The sequence below is a fragment of the Podarcis vaucheri genome, assembly GCF_965113315.1.
Source record: "Podarcis vaucheri genome assembly, chromosome: 7".
NCBI classification, from domain to species: domain Eukaryota; kingdom Metazoa; phylum Chordata; class Lepidosauria; order Squamata; family Lacertidae; genus Podarcis; species Podarcis vaucheri.
The window spans coordinates 87878225-87885534 of NC_138765.1; positions in this window are offsets into that span (position 1 = coordinate 87878225).

Here is a 7310-nt window from a genome sequence, read left to right on the forward strand (position 1 = left end):
TGGCACATTTCCTCAAGTGAAGACTTTTTGCCATGCCAAATGTTGCTCTTTTGCCTTGTCCGCGGCAACTTTACACTCAGCAGCAAGTGTTGCACACACCTCAAGGGCTACAACAATTTAAGGCCCTGGTGGTTTTTTTGTGCAAGTGTACGCTTTGGAGGTATAATGGAGGTATAATGAGTGCTGACCCTTGCTGAACAAACTAGAGCCACAGGGCGAGATACTGGCATTGGTAGTATTCTACTGGCTGGATTGAAAATTATAGTTTTTTAAAAATCAAGCCTACAAGTTTCTGCTAACATGCTTATGTTTTGCTTTGAAAAGGGGGGGGGAATGCATCCACCCCACCACCAACTTAACATAAGCCTATCAACCTCACTTGATGCAGTTTGCCACCTGCAGTACCAGATTTTTATCAGCTTTAGCTGACTAGTAGTTTTCTGAGCTCCTTGCTGCTGACTCTTTTTGATCAAATTTTGTAGCACAAATGTATCTGTTAAAAAAAAAAATTCTGTGCACATGCATTGTACAGTCTTGATACGATAATTTTAAAAGCTAAATGGTCAGTGTACCCTTCTTCTATAGAAACTATTCTGCTTATTTTTGAAACAATCCTATTTTTGCACTTGGTTACTCTTGCTTCGTGATCTCCTCTGTCCTCCTGGGTCCCCTGGAGTTAGGATGAGGCTTGTGCAATATTGGTGTGCTAGGGAAGAAGGGAAATTCTTCATCTGGGGAGGAAAGTTCAGGCGGAAAGAGAGGACGCAGTTTAAAAACCACTAAGTCGATGTCATATAAAGATGAACCTGGGCACCAAGAGTAATTGTTTGTGTTACTTATCAGGGAATCTTTTGGAAAGATCAGTGTATGCTCAGACTCTCCTTGGCATCATTACTTTCCTAATTTCAGGGCTTGGAGCAAGATCTGGATTCTTCCCTGAGAAGCCTTTCATTTCCTCTGAAATGTTTTTCTTCTTCTTAGTTTCTAGTCCTAACCTCTTAGAAATTGAGGATAATTGCTTGATGTTTTAAGATGCCACATGTGCTGTGTTTGAACACTGTTAAATCTGCCAAGCTTTTTGCCCTGCTGAGCTAAGAGCAGTCAGATTTATTCAGAGGATAGACTGGAGTTTGGCTGACACTAGCAACACCCACAGATTAATATGGGTGCCTGTTATAATATTATATACTGTAACATCTGCAATGGGACTTTATTAAACTAGATTAAAATATGCACAGTGGCATTTGTGTATGTGCTTCCCTTGGATAGCAGATTTACTAATATCTACGATGATTTGGAAGAAGGTACATTGAAGTAGCAAGCTTGTGGGCAAAGAGTTCTGCTGTTTCCATACTAGGGATGCCGATTGTCACGAGGAGAGGCAAATCTGCCTTTTGCTAAGTCAGACCATCTAATTCGCTGCCAGCTAAAACAAGGGCCAAAGATCCCCCAGCCTGTAGGCATGCGCCCTGGGGAAAAGGGGTACAGGTATCTTTTTTTAACATGTTGGTCACGGCTGTTCCAGAGCAAGCAAAGCAGTTCTGGAATGCCTCCTGCCGAAAAGTCGTACGTCCTAATGCCTGCTCTAGTGGATAAAAGCCTTCCCACATGGCTTCATCAATCCTCTGTTCATAGGTGGCTTTTGAGAGATGACCAAAGTGTCAGTTACCTCTAGACCAGGGGTAAAGGTAAAGGGACTGGTGACCATTAGGTCCAGTCGTGGCCGACTCTGGGGTTGTGGCGCTCATCTCACTTTATTGGCTGAGGGAGCCGGCGTACAGCTTCCGGGTCATGTGGCCAGCATGATTAAGCCGCTTCTGGCGAACCAGAGCAGCAAATGGAAACCCCATTTACCTTCCTGCCGGAGCGGTACCTGTTTATCTACTTGACTTTGACGTGCTTTCGAACTGCTAGGTTGGCAGGAGCAGGGACCGAGCAACGGGAGCTCACCCCGTCACAGGGATTCGAACCGCCAACCTTCTGATCGGCAAGTCCTAGGCTTCTGTGGTTTAACTCATAGCACCACCCGCAATTAGCGCAACAAAATGTCTAGGCACCATTCCCCCCCCCCCGGGATTTATTGTTCTTAATATTAATTTCATTTCTATACTGCTTTATGTTTTAAAGAGAAAAAAATCTCAAAGTGGTTTACAACACATTAAAACATTAAACAAAACAATCCAGAATAAAGACAATTAAAGTTTCAACGAAAGTATTTTAGAGCCTTCTCTAAGTGATATTGTGCTTTTCCCATAATTATGTACAGTGGTACCTCGGGTTAAGTACTTAATTCGTTCCGGAGGCCCGTTCTTAACCTGAAACTGTTCTTAACCTGAAGACTAGGACCTGGGAGATCAGGGTTCAAATCCCCACTCAAACATGAAGTCAGTCACAGCCTCCAAACCTACCTCAAAGGGTCACTGTAGGGATTAACTGGGATGGGGGAAACCATGTACTCAGAGAAAAGGGTGGGATATAAATGCAGTGAAGAAGCTCTTCTGCTTACGTGCTTAAGAAATCCGGAGTGTCAGCCAGATGGAGATGTCAGTCGCCAACCTGGCATCTAGAGATCTCCATGTGGACCTATGCCTGGGTTTAGAACTCTCCCCATTCAATGTCCAACTGGCTGGGTTGAACTCCCCTGGGTCTGGATGCTAGATGGGTGAGCAGATCTGTGGATATAGGAAGAGTTGGTGGGGGGCACATTGCTTATTTCCCTGCCTTAAAAATTCTGTGGGTGCAAAGCTATACATATTTAGCGGAGAAAATCCCATTGAACCAAGTGGAACTGGTTACACTGCAATTCACAGAGCAAAGATCGCTCTTCCAGACTCCCCCGAATGCTGCTTTGAAGTGACTCTTCAGCCATTTATTTGACATTTGTTCCCTTGGTGGCTTACGATAAATAACTTAGAAGCAAATCAAACCATAAAAGGGAAAAAACTACAGGCACACAACAAAATGGAACTGTCTCTGCTGCCCTGCTTTTTGAAAACTACCTAAGCTATTTAAAAGGGCTGGGTGAACATAATACAAGTATGCTTTCTGGCATGACGAAAAGGTCTGCCATTTGCAGACTACTAGATCACATCTTACATCCTCTTCAAACTTGGGTGCACTCAAGATTCCTGCTCACCATTCCAGAACAAGAAGTTCAGTGCCATCACTTGCGGGTTAAATTGAGACAGGATTTATTTATTTTTTCACTCACTACAGTGGTACCTTGGTTTAAAAACAGCTTAGTTTATGAACAACTTGGATTAAGAACACTGCAAACCCAGACCCAATCGGTGAACTCCAATAAGGCTACAGTAGGTATTTTGGTTTGTGAATCTTGCCTTGGAAAAAGAACATGTTTCGCTTCCTGTTGAGTGTGTTCCATTTGTAAATTGAGTCCCCCCGCTGCTATGGGAAAGTACACTTCCAGAACGGATTAAGTTCGTAAACCAAGGTACTACTGTACATGTCTTAATTAGCTTATCAATGCTTATCTGTGCCATCAAAGCTTATCTGTGCCATCAACAGTTTTGTGCTTATGGCTCCCTGCCCACTGCAGGTGATAATGCAATCATCCTGGCAGTGCTTAGGGAATTATCACCAACCTGTGAAAAGGGTGTGCCCTCTTTAAGCTTTTAAGCTGATTGTCAGGGACTAGTTTGCTCCCACCCCTTACAATTTTCTTCTTTATGGAGCTGCCAATTAAGATTCTACTCCATGCATCTTACATGTGCTTTAGTATGGTACATGAAAACTTAGGCCATTGGTTCCCAAACCCATAGACCATTGACATTTGCAGAGGATCTGGATAGACCACTTAATGATTTTACTGCCTGTTGTAGCAATTGCAATGTGCTGTGCTTGATGTTGTATGATTTGTAATCTTACGTTTACAGGCATGCTTGCTCATTCATTACTTGTAGGCTGCTTTTCCACCCAAAAATACGCTCAAAGCGGCATACAACAAAGAAAAGAGGAATGCACAATAAAACAACAGCACAATAGCAAATATGACAGCATACAAAAAACAAACCAACAGTATTTCAGTATATAAAACAAGATTACGTTAACATTCAAAAGCAAAAACGAGAGAGCTTGACTTTTGCCTTGGTCATAGAAATCCCCACCCTTGTGATGTTGCTTACTGTCCAAGGGGTCCCTGGAAACACCTCTCCCATGATGTTACACCTCTTCCAAGATGCTGTAGATGCTGTGGACTAGTTTGGGAACTGTTGACCTGAGCTATTTAAGATTCCCTAAGAAAGGACATTTGTTTTAGCTGTAACAGACTAATACAGCTCCTCCTCTGTACACTCTTGACCAGGGGCCAGCAAACTTTTTCAGCAGGGGGACGATCCACTGTCCCTCAGACCTTGTGGGGGGCCAAACTATATTTTGAAGAAGAAAAAAATGAACGAATTCCTATGCCCCACAAATAACCCAGAGATGCATTTTGAACAAAAGCACACATTTTACTCATGTAAAAACACCAGGCAGGCCCCACAAATAACCCAGAGATGCATTTTGAATAAAAGGACACATTCTACTCATGTAAAAACACGCTGGTTCCCGGACCGTCCGTGGGATGGATTGAAAAGGCGATTGGGCTGGATCCGGCTCCTGGGCCATAGTTTGCCTACCCATGGTCTTGACTCTTTAACCCAGTGTTTGCCATCCTGCCCTTGAGACGTTTTGGACTACATTAACTAGAACTGTTTGGCAAGGTGTTTTTTTAAAGCTGCTCCTAATAAAGCAGTTACAGATAGGTAGCCGTGTTGGTCTGCCATAGTCAAAATAAAAAAATTCCTTCCAGTAGCACCTTAAAGACCAACTAAGTTAGTTCTTGGTATGAGCTTTCGTGTGCATGCACACTTCTTCAGATACATTGAAACAGAAGTTGCCAGATCCTTCTATATAGTGAGAAGGTGGGGAGGGGTATTACTCAGAAGGGTGGTGGGAATGGGAGATTGGCAGGTAGCTGAGATGAGCCTGTTGACGACTCTTAACGACTGCAATAGGTCTTACAGGAAAAGGCAAGGGGTGAGAAGGTGAAAAATGGCTTAGTCATGTATAATGAGATAAGAATCCAATGTCTTTGTTCAGACCAGGTCTCTCTATGGTTTTAAGTTTGGTAATGAGTTGCAATTCAGCAGCTTCTCTTTCCAGTCTATTTCTGAAATTTCTTTGTAGTAAAACAGCTACTTTGAGATCTTGTATAGAATGTCCTGGGAGCAATGATCCTATAGCAATGATCCTACAGCAGCTGCTTGGGTTTTGTCCCCTCTAACATTTCCCCTCTTACTAAAAAGATTACCTCTTTGAGAAGCAGAGAAAATGTCCTGAGGCATGCCACACCCACACAATGAAAGCTAAAGAGTGCAACACAAAGACTACATTGAAATGAAGAAGCCAATGAAACAATCGTGCAACCCTTTGTCACTGTAAGGGAGGCGGTCGTGGAGTCTGCTTTGCCACTGAGCAAATGCAGAGACCACAGAACCTGGCATGGTTGGGAAGGATAGAGCTGGGTGTGATTGCAGTGATGCTCCCCACCAAAGTCCAAACCTCTTAGCAATCTCACCCAGTTAGTCCACTGTGTGTGTTGGAAGAGATAATAGACACCTATATACTAAAGGTAAAGGGACCCCTGACAGTTAAATCCAGTCGCGGACAACTCTGGGGTTGCGGCACTCATCTCGCTTTACTGGCTGATGGAGCCGGTGTTTGTCCGCAGTTTTTCCGGGTCATGTGGCCATTGACTAAGCCGCTTCTGGCGAAACCAGAGCAGCGCAGGGAAACGCCTTTTACCTTCCCGCCGGAGTGGTGCCTATTTATCTACTTGCACTTTGATGTGCTTTCAAACTGCTAGGTTGGCAGGAGCAGGGACTGAGCAACGGGAGCTCACTCTGTTGCGGGGATTCGAACCGCTGACCTTCCGATTGGCAAGCCCTAGGCTCAGTGGTTTAGACCGCAGCGCCCCCCTCTATATACTAGTTGCAGGTAATTGCAAGTGCAGGGAGTGTGGTGCTGGCAAGGACTGATGGGAGTTGAAGGCCGGCAGTATCTGGAGGGCACCATTTTGGTTATCCCTGCTCTGTGCCATGGTGACAAGTGGTTGCATAATGCTTTCATTGGCCTCTTCCATTTCAATACCTTTGCACACCTTTAAAATTGATATACACATACAGTGGTACCTTGGTTCTTGAACGTAATCTGTTCCAGAAGACTGCTCAACTTCCGAAACGTTTGAAAACTGAAGCGCAATGGGCTGACAGCAAGTTCAATTGAGAAAACTGAGAAACATGAGGTGTGTTTGAAAACGGAAGCATTTACTGTGGTACCTCGGGTTAAGTACTTAATTCGTTCCGGAGGTCCGTACTTAACCTGAAACTGTTCTTAACCTGAAGCACCACTTTAGCTAATGGGGCCTCCTGCTGCCGCCGCGCCACCGGAGCACGATTTCTGTTCTCATCCTGAAGCAAAGTTCTTAACCTGAAGCACTATTTCTGGGTTAGCAGAGTCTGTAACCTGAAGTGTATGTAACCCGAGGTACCACTGTACTTCTGGGTTTTTGGCTTTCAAAACCCAGAACGTTTGGCTTCCTTAGATGCTCGAAAACCGAGGTACCACTGTATTAAAAACTGGATACAACAGTACAAAATGGGCGCTGTGAGTTGATCCAGCACATTGGCTGTGGCAGAAACCCTGTGTGGAATCTACACAAACATAAAAAATGTTATGAAAAGCGTTTTTAAAAATATATTGAATTTTCCATATTGTATATTACACTTATAACACACTTAAAACATTTTATTTGCAGCTGTATAGCTGAATCTCTGGTATGTCAGTAAATGGCATTGCAGGTGGGATGGGGGCAGAAGGAAGGTCTGGATCTACTCTCAGAACTTTGGCGAATTTGCAGTAAATGAAAAGATTTCAGACATCCAATTGTTCACAGTAGGAGCAGCACAATGGCTGCCTCTTATCCAAAGAACAGAAATGGTGGTGGCTTTGGGGGGGGGGGTGAGCAGAACTAGATTTGTGAGGTCAGGTTCATTCTGGTACAGTACTCAGAACAAATTCCCGGTTTCAGAATTCATTCATTAGAAGTGCGTGTCATGTGCACCTGCTTCTGGTTGGTGGCTCTCAGCGTTCTAGTAAAAACAATGGAGATCCTGCAAGCCTGAAGTCTGCCAGTCGTCGCACAAAAGCCCTTTCTATTGAAATGAAAGAAAGGATTGCTAAGAGCTGGAGACTTGCTGAAATGGCAAAACTGACCATCTGCCTTTAAGAATAAAAAGCCAATCCAACAT